The sequence below is a fragment of the Odontomachus brunneus genome, unplaced genomic scaffold (genome assembly GCF_010583005.1).
Source record: "Odontomachus brunneus isolate Ranch 3 - 2012 unplaced genomic scaffold, Obru_v1 Obru_scaffold_007, whole genome shotgun sequence".
Taxonomy (NCBI): Eukaryota; Metazoa; Arthropoda; class Insecta; order Hymenoptera; family Formicidae; genus Odontomachus; species Odontomachus brunneus.
Window position 1 is genome coordinate 3,473,665 of NW_022639457.1, and position 16,759 is coordinate 3,490,423.

A 16,759-nucleotide genomic window follows, 5' to 3' on the forward strand; every position below is an offset into this window, starting at 1 on the left:
CTATGTCTCGTAGCTATGGGCGGAGGGATGCGGCGAGATACGATTCGCGAGTGTCACGGTCGCACGTCGGCCGAAGGCATCTTTCTTTCCGCTGCCGCTTTCTGTACGCTGATTTGTTGAGACAAAATAATTAATTTCTCAAAAACTATTGCGAATATCGCAAAACGGCACAGGACTTTCTTGCTCACCTCAATCCGTTCTACATTCTCACCAAGGGTCATCATGGGACTTCGGGACACCCTGTATACATGTATATATATTTATTATTACTAATACGTTTTCTCTGTCGCGAGCTGGTCCTGTCGCAGTGAATTCAGGCAGAGTCGGGTTGGCCTGAGTGTAACGATCGTGTAGCCGCTCGCAGTAGTTACAAATAGTATGCGCCGGTCGCGTATATACAGGGTGTCCGATAATTGATTAAGCAACCCCCGTGTACAGGTAGAACAGGTCAAAATAATCATAAAAGTTATATACCATTTTGAAATTTTCTCAATATTTATTCCATAATTAGTTAAAATGTATAAACGAATGAGCTCACGAGAAGCGAAAGGACAGGCTCTGTGTGTAAAAGAAATAGCTTACCTCTTAGCAACGATGAGTAAATTTCGAGGCGGAGTAACGTATACGTATCGCTTGTTACTCTGTCTCGAAATCAGCTGTTCCTATCGCTTCTCGTGAGCTCATTCGTTTATACATTTTAATTAATTACGGAATAAATATTGAGAAAATTTCAAAATAGTATATAACTTTTATAATTATTTTGACCCGTTCTATCCGTACACGGCGATTGCTCGATTAGTTACCGGACACCCTGTATATTTATACAATTTTTGATACGTTCTCAGTGTAGGCAGGCTGAGTGTTCTATTCTACGGAAAAACATGAATTGACCTTTTGTCGCGACGACGAACGTACAATCCCAAGGCGTCGGGGAAGGGGAGTCGCGATTCGACTGTAGGTTGTTCAGATGGTAAACGCGCGAACGCGATGGCTATTGCGAAAGAACAGTCAGCGTATCTGTTACGATAGACTAAATTTTGCCTCCGAGAGTACGTCGGGAAAAGGTGTTCGCGCGTTCTTATTAGCGAGAATAAAAGGGGCTGTTTCGGGACGTGTTTTGAAACATCTGTAACGTAGTTCATGAGAACACGAATCATACGACGGCGAAACGAGACGACACAAGTGCGGATGTAATAAGGGCGCAAAGTGGTGCAAAGTGAGGTGCAGAGGAAGAGGAAGGCAATGCTAGCACGCCGGGCACATGAACTTGAAAGTGTACGGGGTCGATCGTTCCGCGATTCTCCCGCGATAGGAATTCCTCCCGTATCCGGCGTCAGTTTGCGCGAACTTTCGATGTTTGGCTCGGTTGTTGTGCTGCGGCGTATATATGCGAGTACGAATGTACACACGAATACACGGAGAACGGCGTAGAGTCGCTCAAGTACTTCGGGACGCGTTGTTACAACACGGAGCGGGCGGTGGTGGCCCTCCTCCCGCGCTTTTGTACTGCCACTTCTTGCTGCCCGCTCCCTGCCGCCGGCAGGAAATCGCAAACGATCGCCATAAATCCGAGGGAGCGAGGGAAATGTACTGGCATGAACCCCTGATGACCCGTGGAACGGTCCGAGCATAAGTTTACGTACAGCTCGCGCGGAAAAATTGCTCACGGCTTGACATTGAGAGCGGCCTTTAAGAGCGAACGGTGTCGTTTGGACCTGTGCCTGATATCGCCCACCGCTTTCCTCCATCTTGTCTCTCTTTCCCTCTCTTTTTCCCTTTCATGTCTTCTTCCGCGATTGTATCACTTTTTGACGATTTTCTCAGATTAGTTTTTGACATAAAACGTCGATGAACCTTTGATCCTCGACTTTTGCAGCAACTTTGCATATCCACTCATGTATCTCCAAATAACAAATAATTCTCACTTTTTTTGTTTCGGATTTTTATATTTTTAATATATATTTTTTTATTGTTAAATTATACATTATGAAAAAACAATATCAAAGAAACAAAAGATATTTATTTGGCGGGTATTAATAACGTATTTATTTGAATTTAACTTATTTTATTTAAACAGAATAAACAATTGTATGAGAAGTAACGATTTTAGGAAAATACATATTTACATTTTCTCATTTGAGAGAAGCTTTTTCTCAATGTTAAAATATTTACGTAAATACAAATAAACATGTTATTAGTACTCATCGCGAATCAATATCCCTTATTTTTGAAATATTTTTTCTCTCATTGTATTCATTTATATCCTTCAATAAAATATCACTAATAATATTATTAATATATCATTACATGTGCGCGTGTGTGTGTGTGTATATATATTAATAATAATACACATGTACACGTACATGCATATATGATATTGTTCAATGAATAAATTTTTCACATTGGAGGGGATTTTGTATTTATCCGGCCGATGATAGTAACACTGCTGCTCGACTGATTTTATCTGTAGCTACTGCAAACGGCCGACCCAATATCGTTTTTAACTACCGTGAACGGCCGGCGATCGCCACGCTGACACTACTAGGGCCGACACAGCACCGTCGGTAACTACTGCGAGCGGCTGGCCGAGCCGGCTCGGGCCAGCTCGACTCCGTCTGAACCTACTGCGGCATGACCAGCTCGCGGCAGAGAACGGTCCGCTTTAAGGAATGTTAGCAGTAGGTTGCCCAGTGGTAATTCGTTTGGTTAGCAACGTCGGCCCGGGCAGCGTTAAGCGCTGGAGGTCCATTAAATATTCCAACGGTGCATTTGTCGGCTGAAACATTCAGCATGCGGGATAATCCGCGGAACTTCTCGAGGCTCCGGAATCGCCCGCCGCGGCCGCGACAGTGCCTGATCGATATTAATCTGGCGATCCAGGTGCTTGACATCCGCATCTTGCGCGTGCAGAGGGGAAACGCCAATCCCCGGCGTGTTCTAGACGGCGCGATGACAACAGAATGCCGATTAGCGCGCTCGGCTTGATAATTGTCTGTAGAACCATAATCAGACTGCGAATATTCTCCGCTATTCACGACTCGCGGTATCGGCGTGCCGTATTTAATTGGCGAAACTGTCTCCAACCGGTGCTCGAGTATTCTTAATGAATACTGACGTCATTGACCGTCTCTGGACGTTGGCGCGCACCGATTGCCGTTGGCGCGTTTGGCATCGCCGGCAGATATTTTCCGAAAGGATGCTCGCGCCGAGACTGAATACGGCGCGGATACGAAAATACTCTCTCTCTTTCTTCTCTTCTTCTGAGAAGTTGGCGATTAATGACATTTTATTTGCGGCGTTCCAAGTATTTCGAAGGCCCCCAAGGTATACGGAAAAAGAAGTTTGGGAGAAATTGAATCTTGTCGGTGTCTAACCACGAAGTAATAGTAAATTTGTGTCTAACATCACTAGCCAATAATGCAACATTCACTTCTCTTAGTGACTAGATAAATAAATTAGCTGATAATCGAACCAAATTATGAGATGAAAAAGTATAAGTCGCTAGCCAATTATATTACGCTCGATTTTATTTTTTTTTAAGATTTTTATGAAATTAACAATAATTTACTACTTAATTTAAAAATGCTACTGATATAGTAGTTAAGTAATATAGTAGCTAGATTATGTATCTTAGAACATAGAGCGCCATTTACTTCATCATATTTAATATGCAATGATTAGACAACGGCTAGGCCATAAACTCGATTCTATATTTCAGTGTACAATCAATCAGTAACGAATTAGTAACGAGCTAAAAAACTTAATCTAGCTTGTATTAGTTAGCTGCTAGCTTTCAGGCCAGCTAGTTACATTTCTACTCGGGTAACTGATAAATGGGGATAAAAAACTCACTGACGAGAATTTATATCTCTGTTACTGTAACCGAAAATACTCGTTTAAGTATTCAGCTGCATTCAGGCTCGCTTCAAATAACCGGCAGTGATTCACTGATGAGTAAGAGAGACTATTTATCTAGGAATCTTTCTATTCTTACAACGAAGATTTTTTTTCACCTATTCGCCAAATAACGGGAAATTCAGTTACGTTAACAGAGTTGTTTGCTCGGTGTATTCTCGATGAATTTCTCGTGCATGCACAAACGTGCGATCAAAAATATCAGAAATGTCAGCGACGAGGAGCCCACATATCGCACTTTTATCTCGTTTATTTTACGCGACGAGTATTGTTTTGCATGTGCAACGAAGTAATACATTTTTTTTATAACAGGCGACGATACGCCAACGACGAGACTCCAAATTAGAGCAAATCCGCGCGCACGTCGTATCTAAACTTATCGCGGTAAAACGAGCCTTCGCCTCTCTCTCTCTCTCTCTCTCGTCCGTCAAGTTAGCAAACTCCGTAATTAACTGATCTATTATCTTACTTGTTTCGCTTCTTATCGTTCGATTGTTTTGTCGTTCGATCCTCAGCCGGGTAGTCTTTCTCCTCCCCTTTCCTACCTCTCTTCCTCTCTCTCTTTCCTAAATTGAACGCGCGCGCTTCCGCTCGGCAAAACGTATGGGCGAACCGGATAGTCGAGCGGGAGTATCTCCCGATCGCGTTTACGAGCGTCGAAAACGTATCGGCCTCATGATTCCTCTGGCCGGTATCGCGGCAGTAGCGGGCGATTTATCAACGTAGACGCCGCGCCGGAATTCGCTTCGTAGACATAACGGATCGAAAGACGCGAGGAGCTATTACCGGGATCAATGGAAAATTTGTGCTGAGTGAGACGGCGACGGCGGCATCCTGGGGACATTTCTTCTCCTTTTCCCGGACAGCTTCGCCTGATGAATTATTGATACGGCGGAGCCGCTGCGCGGCGTCGTGTGCACGGATTAGCGTAAATATGCATTCGCAGTCAAGCAGCTTGGATGACAAATTATCGGCGCGCAGATTTATTTAATTCACGGCGACACCACTCGCGACTCGACAATAGGATTCATGCACTTTGTAGGGCAAAACGTCCAGCAGTTGGCACTCCTTTGTACGAATACTATCAGATATTGAGGTGTACAAAGTGTATAATTAATAAATTTCCCATACATCTTAATATATTCCGAGCAAGAGTGCCGAGCACCAGTGAATATTATAACGGGTGTCAGCTGCTGGATGTTTTCTTCTATACGGATCGTGTGAGAACACGCTCGTGAGACCCGCGACTATTTGGCGGCTTCCTCGTTAGCGAAAGGCGTCTAGTCGGTCTACGGTGAAGCATGGTTAATTAGTCCCCTCGGTGCGGCGACGAGACGACTTGCCGATGTCAGAATGCGCTCCTAACGTAACCTAATTTGCCGTCCGAACGCAGCAAAAAATCCCGTATCGAGCGGAGCTCCGTGAGAAAGAGAAGAGACGGGGGAAAGAGAAAGAGAGAGAGAGAGAGCGCGAACGTTGCACCCTAGAACTGCAGCGCGGCGAACGCGGCATGGGTGAAAGCGTGAAGGCGGTTGGTGGTTGAGGGGGTGGCGGAAGCGTGGTAAAAGAAAAATGAAAAATAAATGCGCTCGGGGCAACACGCTGCACCGCTGAGCTTGCAATGCTTTTAACTTTCCCCATAAATTTATTTACCCTCTCTCTCTCTCTCTCTCTCTCTTTCTCCGTCTCTCTCGCGCGCGCGTGCTCTCTCTCTTTCTCTCTTTCATCCGTTCCTCTTCCTTCTCTCGATCTCTCTTGCTTCTAGTCTATCTCCTGTTCCGCGATACCGCTAAAGTTTCGTCAAGGAGCAGTCCTCGTTTCCGTTTGCCTCTGTTCCTCTACTTGCGCACTCTCCTCTTCCTCTCCCTCCTCCTTCTCCTCTTCTTCTCCTTCTTCCTCCTATTTCTCTTTATCTCTTTCGTTCTCTCCTCCTTTGGGCCGACGTCTGTGCTATCTCGCGACCTCGCTACCGTTTACCCTCTTTATTCCTTGACCATTTGTTTCCTCGCTCTTTCCCTCATAGGTTATCTCTCTATTGACCTTTTTCTTCCCTCTTCTCTCTCTCTCTCTCTCTCTCTCTCTCTCTCTTTCTCGCGAACGCTCGGAATTGCGCTCAGTAGTATAGTTTCTTAAAGTCCTAAGAGATATATTATATATTGTGTACCTGAGCGTACACACACATGCACACATGTACATATACACATATACGCATACACGTCCACGAAGTCTAGCGATAAACAGGAAAATATTGACGCTGTGTCAAAAAGCCAACTTTGAGAGAACTTTAAGCGCGTGCTCCTCGGCGGGAGGTGGGAAGCGTCGTGACGAGCAATTTCGCGGCGTTAAATCATTTTAACTATCGCGTTACAGGGTGAAACAGCGCCCGGCTGCTCCACGATAGCGGAGCGCGCCGAGAAACAATTTGAATCGCGATTTTCTATCGGCCGTCGTAACTCCTTGACTCCCGCGACCCGCGTTCGCTCCCGACCCTCTTAACCCGTTTATCTATTGACTTCCTTTCTTCCTAAAGAGAGAGAATCTTTCCCAGCAGGTTTTCGAGGCACGCTTTTGTGCGCGAAGAAGCGCTGATAAATTGTTTACGACGCGAGTAAAGAAAATGTTATCATTAACCACTACGCGTCGTCGTCGTCGTTCCATATTAGTCGCGCGGAAGTATCAACAGAAAGAGAGAGAGAGAGAGAGAGCAAACGTTCTATAATTCCGTTAAACGCAACGGGGAAAACGCGAGCGCCTCATCCACTAGAAATGCAAGATCAAACGGACCTCGCTGAGTTCTCGCGCGTTCGGAAAAGCGCCTGGAAAATTGTCGCAAGTGTCGAATATTCTACATTGATTATGTATTGGCAGGATACACATTCCCTCGGAACGGGGAGCGGTCGCGCGCGTCGCTCACGTCCGGTTTCACGAGCGTTTGAAGATTAAGAGCAATTGATCGCGCAGAGCGCACGAGAGGAATTTTTCGGATCTCCGCACGGTATCATCCCAGGGATAATATTGCATCTACTCGGATCGAGGGATCAAGAATATCCGATTACTCGGAATGGACTGCCAGCGCGGTGATAAGCTGCGATCCAAATATGCTCAACCAACTTGACAAATAACGCGGCTATATATACGTAACGGCTGCGACATTTCGCAAATAACGTCGGCACAATTTGATAGTCGCGGGCGAAGCTGCGCGCGCGAATCTCGTGAGTCCGAGAATACCCTCCGACTCTGATGGAGGTACACTTTTTATTCGGTCGCTCGGATTGGCAGCATCCGAACGAGCTTCCGGCGTTTATAATCCAGATTCTACGGGAAGATTTACGGCGGCGCGGCGGGGGACAAATCGCGAGCGTCCTCGGCGTCGCGCGCGCGACGATTGATTTATTCGGGCGCGACACCATTAACGTCGTCGCCACAGCGAATATATTACGGCGTTGGCGACGGTTCGTGTAGCGATAACACTCGGAATAATAAAAATAATCGCCTCCGCGTCGCGGAGCGATCCGGGGAGCGCGAGCGGGGGAGAGCGCCGCGATGAATTTAAAAACTCGCGGTGGCCGCCCGCGAAAATTCGCCGTCGAGAGAGGCGGGGAGGGCGAGACGCGTTATCGGGACCGAAAAGTTACGGAGTCACCTCCCATATCTATTCCTGGGTCTCCGGGGCGGCGCTCCCGCGTAATTTCTGGCGCGGATCTTCCCGTGGCGGTCTTTACACGACTTTTCACTTAACCTCGAAACCCGTGGAGTTTAAAAAGGGCCGCCGCGTCGTCCCCTCCGCTCCTTCCTTCCTTTTTTCGAAGCCCGCTTTTTCCTACGACCGTACGGCGAGTACCCGCACGCGAGTCGAGAACAACGCGGCGGGATTAACAGAGGGGTGGTACCCGGCGGCCACTTCCGGTTCCACGGTTCGTGATCCGGCTCCCGGCTACAAATAAACTCCACGGCTGGTTCCGCAGCCCGGTCACGCGTAGCCCCGATGACGTCTACGGTATTCGTCCGACCGGACTGCCGACTGTCACACGACGCGCGCTCCCGCCGCCGGCGGCCACGATTATTTTATTAGTGGAAACGATGCGAAAGCGGAGCGAAAGCGCGCGAGAGCTACGTCGAAAAACACTGGCATGCAGCGCGCGAAATCGAATCGACCTGTCGCCGGTGAACTCGGCTGACGTGGGCTTGTTTGTCCGCAGGGTCAATGGGGGCGCGCCGGGTGAAATCGATATCGAGAAGAGAGCTCGCCGTGACCGAGAACGCGGGAAAATAAGCGCGCGGAAAACAATACGGCGATCCGTGCGAAGAAGCGCTTTCGCACGCAGGAAAATAATGCGCGCTGCGTTCGAGCTGTTACTTGCTTCGAGTATTTCACAAGTTCATATAGAGTAAAAATGAAAATAAAACGAGGGCTCTTAGATTAAAATCGACAAAGATAAAAGGAACAACATGAGTTTGATTTGCGATTGTTGTGCACTAATCGTTTGTTTAATAAAATTTAATCCTGAAAACCTGAAAGTTGGGCGATCCATGTACTTGAGAAACCTTGCAAATTTCATATCCCGACTTGGGGGCAAAAATCGATCATTTTTTAACATATTCATCTCTGATAAGTATAGTTGAAGGCTATTTTTTAACGGGAAAATATTCTTCGCTGAGGATAAGCCTTACTTCAAGGGAGGAAGGCAAATTTGAGCAATCGCTCTCCTCAGCGGTAGAATGATATTTTTCTCTCGTCGCTACGCGAGCATCCACTGTGTGCGTTTTGAGGGGCGGGGGTTCAAGAATATTCAATTGTATCTCGCCACGAAAAGGAGCGCGCGTTCGCTCACGGGTGAGCCGTAAATTTTGCCTGGGCTCGCGCTCGGAGAAATTTCACGGCTCCATGTCGAAGACGCGTTAACGGCGGCGGCAGCGCGTTTTAATTAAAGGCGCGTTTTAAGATTAACCGCGCGCAATATCGGGGGTCGGCAAACTCATTCTGCAAGTTGTCTCGGACGATACCGCGGGGCGTTACGTCACGCCAAAGTTCCGGGCAAAGGCTGTCGCGTCGCATACCCACCGCGGTGGACGGTATTTATCGTGTCGGATGATTTGTGAGCGCGCCGGCCGTCGCGCGCTGCGAAATAAACTTGGGGTCTGTTTCGCAGGCCAGTCACGCTCGCTCTTTCTCAAAGTCCGCGTTCTTCTAAACTCCGAGTGACGCGCGGTCCTACGTATACGGTATAGGAAGAAAGAGAAAGCGAGGGAAAGGAGCAGGGGAGAGAGACGGAGGAGAAAGGGAGAGCCCTCGTACTTTTCTATTTCGCTTCGCGTTACACGTTGCGATCGTAAAAGCTGTACCGGTTCTACACGGCCGGGCGTAACGACGATTCCCATGTCGTTTTCTTTAACGGAGTTCGTACATCCTGCACCATCCGGATAGATCTTTCGATTGTATCGTACTATTTCACCTCCATCTCTCGCGTGGGAACTTGAAAACCCGGCTCTGACCCGAGAACTGAAAGCGTAACACCGTTGGACGCAAGACAGTACGGTTGGCCTGAATGTTGACGTAGAAGAGATTAATTAATGGAAAATGATACGCGAATTATGATCGCGCCATGTTCAACACTAACTGAAACTACTCGGCTAGGTTACCACAAAGTGTTAAGGTGATGAAATTGGGAGGGAGGTGTCCGCAGGATTCATATAGTCCTTACACTCTGGGGAAAAAAGAATAGTCGAGTTAATGAGGCTTCATTTGAATAAACAAGATTTAGTCGACTGAGACAATATATTGCTGCGACGAGAGTTATCAATAGATTCAATGGTTGCGATTTGATCAATAATTATAACAGCGCAACTTATTGTTGCATTAATATATAAACTGTTCAGCAATATTTCTTTGAAAATGGGGATTCTATGTAACTCAAAAATATTGGCAAGTGTCAACGGTCATACCCCGTTGAAAGTACCAGTTCTCGTCCGATCACTGAAGTCAAGCAACGTTGGGCACGGTTAGTACTTAGATGGGTGACCGCTTGGGAATACCGTGTACTGTTGGCATTATTTTTTTTTATTTTTGATAAGTCCTCTAGTATTTCCTTTATTATTGCCATAAATTTACTCAGCGCATTTAATCAATAAAAATGTTATAGTCGCACCATATTATTCAAATGACTATTTAAATGGTTAAAGAAATAATGGTGAGAAGGGTCACTTTTCTTTCATTTTCCTCTTTCTTTTAAAATTATGTATCGTTATTTCACAACTATGTTATTATTTGGATTATATGAGCAATAGAAATTTTATAGATATGTATCGAGAAATTTTTTTGGTAATTCAAGAATACTAACAAGTGTCAACGGTCATACCCCGTTGAAAGTACCAGTTCTCGTCCGATCACTGAAGTCAAGCAACGTTGGGCACGGTTAGTACTTAGATGGGTGACCGCTTGGGAATACCGTGTACTGTTGGCATTATTTTTTTTTATTTTTGATAAGTTCTTTAGCATTTTCTTTATTATTGCTATAAATTTATTCAGCGCATTTAATCAATAAAAATGTTATAGTCGCACCATATTATTCAAATGACTATTTAAATGGTTAAAGAAATAATGGTGAGAAGGGTCACTTTTCTTTCATTTTCCTCTTTCTTTTAAAATTATGTATCGTTATTTTACAACTATGTTATTATTTGGATTATATGAGCAATAGAAATTTTATAGATATGTGTCGAGAAATTTTTTTGATAATTCAAGAATACTAACAAGTGTCAACGGTCATACCCCGTTGAAAGTACCAGTTCTCGTCCGATCACTGAAGTCAAGCAACGTTGGGCACGGTTAGTACTTAGATGGGTGACCGCTTGGGAATACCGTGTACTGTTGGCATTATTTTTTTTTATTTTTGATAAGTTCTTTAGCATTTTCTTTATTATTGCTATAAATTTATTCAGCGCATTTAATCAATAAAAATGTTATAGTCGCGCCATATTATTTAAATGACTATTTAAATGGTTAAAGAAATAATGGTGAGAAAAATCACTTTTCTTTTCTTTCATTTTCCTTTTTCTTTTAAAATTATGCATCGTTATTTCACAACCACACTGAGAGAAAAATGTATGATATTTGGAACTATAATGGCATAGTAAAAATATTATGGTTAGGAATATAATTTTTATAGTAAATGTTACCATAATATTTGTAATATTTACAATATAAGTATAGTATAACTGACCCGTATAAAATTTTTACCAGAATTATAATTATTTTATTTTTACAGAATTATAATTATTTGAAATAAAAATATGGTAAGGTGGCAAATATTGAATGGTAAGAGAAATTAACTATTTTATATAGTCAATACAATTGGAATATTTGGCAAATATAGGTACATGTAACTATATTCCCAAAAGGTGCTTTACCATATATATATAAAGTAATAAGATGGTGACTATAAATCTGTATTCATTCTACTATATCTTCATGTTTAGATGAACTATAAATATATGTTTGAGGCCAAAACGAACTATAAAATATAGTGAGATTATAGTTATTCCAACTATTTTTTTCTCTCAGTGCATGTTATTATTTGGATCATATAAGCAATAGAAATTTTATAGATATGTGTCGAGAAGCTTTCTCACAGTATCTCAAGAATTCGAGAGATCGATTTTGTCGATCCTTTCCCCTTTTCTCAAGATATATTTTCCGCAGGGTTTCAAAGAGTGACCATGTAAAATTTGGTTCAAATTGGTCAAAGGGTTTAGGAGTTTGTGTAGAGAACAGGCAAGCAGGCAGGCAGGCATTCTACCTTATATATTTAACATTAATCGTGCTTTTCAAAGCCACCCACCCCTCATTGAATTCAGGAGCGCTTTGCCCCGTCTGTGCGTGTGCGAACTTCACGCTGCAACGCGTATCCGGAGTCGCTCGCGTAACGTATAACGTTACACCCGCGCTCACTCACACCCAGTCTCACTTCCATCCTCAAAGCGTCGTCTACGTGCCTCTGTGACGGCGCGTGACCTTCGATCGACGTGTGTATAGGGGACACGGTGTCGAGGGTAGATTCATGACCGCCATCGGAGGAGCGGTCTAGTGTCGTGTGTGTGTATATAGGCTGTATGTGTGTATATAGGTACTCGCAATTTTCCCTTTACTATACACCTGCTCCGACGCGCGTTATAGTCGAGGAAAGAGAGTCCTTTATCTACGACCGCTTCTCCGTACGACCAAACGGATGGCGGGTGGCGGAGGGGCAGGGGAAGTTGCACACAGTTAAGGGCTCAGGTGCCCCGATAAAGCGGTCGATAAGGCGCTCATATCTCCACTCCTGTCTGTCGTCGGCTTCGACGCTTCTCTCCGTGTACGTGCACGTGTAGCACGTGCGTGTGGACACGTGCGGAAACGACGAGCGCGTTAGAGACGCGGTGCTGGCCATGTTTGATGGAAACCCAAGCGAGAACAGAAGAGGTCTTCTCGGGGTCTTGTCGAGATTCTTCAAACTCGGTTACGTCGTCAAGTAAGCAGACAAGCATTCAGGCAAGTAGGCAAGCGCAGGCGTTCCTGCACGATGTCGAGAGCAATTATTGAGAATCGGTTGGAACATGAGAGACGATCGTAACGATTCTCGCGACGGTCTCGATAGAATCTCAAGCTTCTTCGGCGCGGTCGGGATTTCGTTATCTCGCAGCGGAAATTCGCGTTGCTCTGTGTGCGTGGAGAATATAAGCGCATCGATGAGGGAGGAGACCCCTTTGATTTCCTTTTTCTTCCTACGGTCAGACGCTAACGCTCAAGTCTCCAATGAAGGTGGTTAACGAGTGCGCCACGTACTCTGCGCCGTGTAAAAAATTAGCTCAGCGTGATTGCTAATTCTATTCTATGGAGCTTCGTTTGCGGAAATATAATTTAAGTATTACCGCGCGTACATCGTGTGGCAAATTGAGGACGAGATCGTGCGACTGAGCGAGCGAGCGAGCGAGCGAGCGAGCGAACGGGGCTTCGCTTATTAGAGGCCATTTGTCTCGATTGGGGGAATAATTACGCAACGTTTCGTCGCTCATTGGTTTATTGGACTCGACTAAATCGAACAGCCGGACGCGAAGGGAAACACGCGCGCGATCCGCGCTATTACGTGACCGTCGATATCCTGAAAGCCACGTGTCGCTAGTTCGCACCTCGCGAGGCACGTTGAAGTGTTTCCTGTGCGAGAAGCGCCGGAGGGTAATTCTCCACAGATTCTCGGCAAGGATAGGGAAGAGGACGGAGCGCGCTTTTCTGTTTTAGACGAAAGATTAAGTGCAATAATTGCAGCGACAGCTGTCAGAGATATCAGCAAACACATCTCTTATAATGTATTCATAATCATTAGAAAATAAAAAGTAAACTCTTTCACTCTTTCTTTTTTATAATAACATACTGCAAAAAGTAGAATCTTGGATAATGAGATATTATAATATGAAAGACAAAAAATAAAAAAGAGCTTACTCTTTATCATAAAGTTGTTAAGGCAACTTTTGTTTATTGAATTGCACGAAAGTTACAAGTAGAAACAAACACGTCGCTTTTACACCCACTGCAAGAGATTTGGAAATATAAGACGTAGTGATGTGGAATATCTTGTTAAAACAGGAAAACAATCTCTGAATCTTGTTCGAAAAATTCTAACAGGAGGGAAACAAAGCGTCTTCTCTTAACTTTGGCTGCATTCAACAGAGAAAGTTGCTTTGCAACTGTTGTAAAATTTGTGAATCTAATTAGTACATGCTCTTGAATTCAATCAAAATTAAGAGCATACTCCAATTAGATTCACGAATTTTACAACAGTTGCAAAGCAGCTTTCTCTGCTGAACGCAGCCATTGTAAACAATGTGGCACTGACTCCTTATTGATGGTCAATGAGAATCTTAATCGTTATGCTTATCTCAGTTACTGACGGATTGCAACAATCATTTAAAAAGCCTTGTTTTGTATCACCACCCTGTTTTATATTACCACCTTCTTTGCTAATTGATAAATTGGGGGTGGGAGAGGACAGGAGATTCGTTCTGCAGGGCAGACGACAGATTAAGAACGTTCTTAACGAACGCGTTAAAAAGTCTGACGAAGGAATTACGCGAGCCAAGGGAGATTACACGCCGTGGTTGCTTGAATTTACGCTCCCCGCCGAGTTTCAGGATGAGCAGAGGTCTCTCGCAGATCGATGGACGGGGGTCGATCGATGAATCGATCGAGCGCGATCGACCGATAAGTTTCTTGCGGAAGTCAAGTGAGCTCGGGCCGAGATTGATTAGAAGGAAGGAGCAGTGTCGTGGCTGCTCGCGAGCTTTAGTAAAGGGCGGGGGAGAGAGGTAGCAGTTAAATAGATTACATTTCGTTACCTTCGGCCGCGCGGTAAGGAATGCGCGCGGCTAACGCGGAAACAAGCTTGCGGTGGACGACTCGACGGAACGCGGAATTAGTTTCGTTAGCTGGATAGCCGGAGCGGAGATTTTACGTTGTTGCGCGAGAAGCGGTATCTACGCCCGGATAGCGTTACGTGACCGAAATTTCCAACGAGTCCGCTCATAAATTTCCCCGCGATTATTCAGCGAATCCTATCCGGGACTCTTTGTCCTCACAGAGACCGAGCCGGGACGAGGTGAGGCGAGGTGAGGCGAGTTGAGCCGTGGCGCATCGTGCGAAATGATAAAACCGACTGGGGCCGTCCGATAGGAAACCGCAACTAGGGGAGAAACGTCCAGTAGCTGGCACTCGTTACACCAATTTTCGGCACTCTCGTTCGGATCCCACCCGACATCAAAAGGTGTACGGGGATCTATTAATCATTTATTAATTATTTGCCAATTATTGCACCGAGAGCCAGAGCTTTGCTAATTTAACAAAATATCAGCAAATGGTAATTGTAATTTGTAATGGTAATGTAAATTAATAATGGTTTGTTGACATGGGACAGCAAATGAACCCGTAGTGAAGAACAAACTTTCAATTTGCTGCTCCAAGTAACACTTCCGTAATGAAGACACTACTAACCTAACCTAATTTAAATAACCTAAATAGACAAGAATAGATGTGATTTGTACTTTAGGAAATATGTATATGTTTGTTGGAATGATAAATGATTTGCAACGATATCTATTTTCGAGCTGTTTTCCTAACAATCGTCAAACAGCAAACTTGTTTTTGTTCTGTTAACCGAGCGATTTTTTCTTAGTATTTATTACTTATATATTTTCGTCTTCATTTAAATTCCCATATACTTTAGTCCTTTCGCTACCAATTTTGTTTTTTTGAAGTACAAATATTTTACTTCCTCTTTAATTAAATGTATTAATATAATGTAGTTTTAGTAAAAAAATTAAAAGTTTTGTTTTAAGCCAATAAGATAAGGTCACTGATGTCTCCTGGAGTTTTTGGCAGGGAATATTTGTCCCAACGTAATAAGCAAAGTGACAGCTTTGATGTGTGTTCTGTGAGCTAAGAAAGCTATTTACTCAGTTGAATAAAGTTACTATTAATGATGGCGAAAAACATGTCCCGTTGGTAGCAAAAGGAGCTGATACCTGACAATATCCGCGCAAAAGTGCCGACTATACTGGACCATATTTTCCCCTATCTCGTTCACTACGTGCAACTACGCGACCGGAAAATTCCCCGAGCTTTTTTCGCGCCGCGGTCAAGCTCCGCGACGCGCCACGATGAGAGACGTTCGCGTCGTCGCGACGCTCTGGAATCTCAAATTCAAATTTTATTCGCTTGCTCGCTCGCTCGCTCGCGCGAGCGTATCGTCTTTTTCTATGCAAATACAATGTTGCGCACTTTGGTTATTTTGATTTTGCGCCGGCGCACGTAAAAGTCGGACTAAATTGTGCGGTCGTTGCAAAAACGAGAACGCGTTTTATAAAGTGGCATTTCTTCGTCGTGACACGTCGTTACTTCGTGGGATTTTGCCGACAAATTCACAGACAATTCTTGCTGCTGACCAACCGAGAGCGCGAATAAATTTTTGATGTGGTATATTTCGGTTAATATGTCCGTTCGCTTAATATAAACGCACTCTATCGAAACAATTTACGCACATATTTAATGTATATACGTGTACTTAATTAATCGCACAGAATAGTGTTATGTTTTCTATTATTATCTCTCTCTCCTTCTCTGAAGCTCTCTGACCGCTAAAAGTAGTCTCCGATTATTATATTACATGATATTTTTATCTGCCATTTTTATCTAAGCTTAAGGGGATAGTCCGATAAAAATTCACGAAAATAGGTGATTTTCTGAAATTTATAAAAAACCGAATAATATAAAACTTTGCATATTATTTTAGACTTCAAGAATATATTTTTATTGTCTGAGTGATAAAAACGCACTTTTTTTATATGTTATATTCTAGTCACAAACTCGCAAAGATACATACGAGCGGTGTAAGTAATTACGACTCTTCTAAATATTTGAAACGCAGAAGCAAAAGATTTTCTTATTTAGGAGAAATGTGGCTATCGTCTGAATTAGAACAAACATTATATATTTATTAGTTTTTTCTTATTTAGGAGAAATGTGGCTATCGTCTGAATTAGAACAAACATTATATATTTATTAGTTTTTTCTTATTTAGGAGAAATGTGGCTATCGTCTGAATTAGAACAAACATTATATATTTATTAGTTTTTTCTTATTTAGGAGAAATGTGGCTATCGTCTGAATTAGAACAAACATTATATATTTATTAGTTTTTTCTTTTTAACAAAATATTGACAACTTTGAGAAGGAACCAAAATCTTTTAGTAAAATGCCATTTTGTCTAGAATAGTAGTACGATTTAGTTATTCAGTTCAAACGATTTTTGTCACTTAA

General features: G+C 43.7%; 1 protein-coding gene and 3 non-coding genes across 6 annotated transcripts in view; 3 read left to right on the forward strand and 1 right to left on the reverse strand.

Moving 5' to 3' along the window:
- LOC116854025 (lachesin-like) overlaps positions 1 to 16,759 on the reverse strand; it is a 471,144-nt gene that overhangs the window by 78,720 nt on the left and 375,665 nt on the right. The gene's annotated exons all lie outside the window — the stretch shown is intronic.
- On the forward strand, positions 9,845 to 9,963 carry LOC116854085. Its single transcript, XR_004380081.1, has one exon. It is a non-coding gene; the product is annotated as a 5S ribosomal RNA (ribosomal RNA).
- Positions 10,258 to 10,376, forward strand: LOC116854086. The gene has a single exon (XR_004380082.1). It is a non-coding gene; the product is annotated as a 5S ribosomal RNA (ribosomal RNA).
- LOC116854087 lies at positions 10,671 to 10,789 on the forward strand. Its single transcript, XR_004380083.1, has one exon. It is a non-coding gene; the product is annotated as a 5S ribosomal RNA (ribosomal RNA).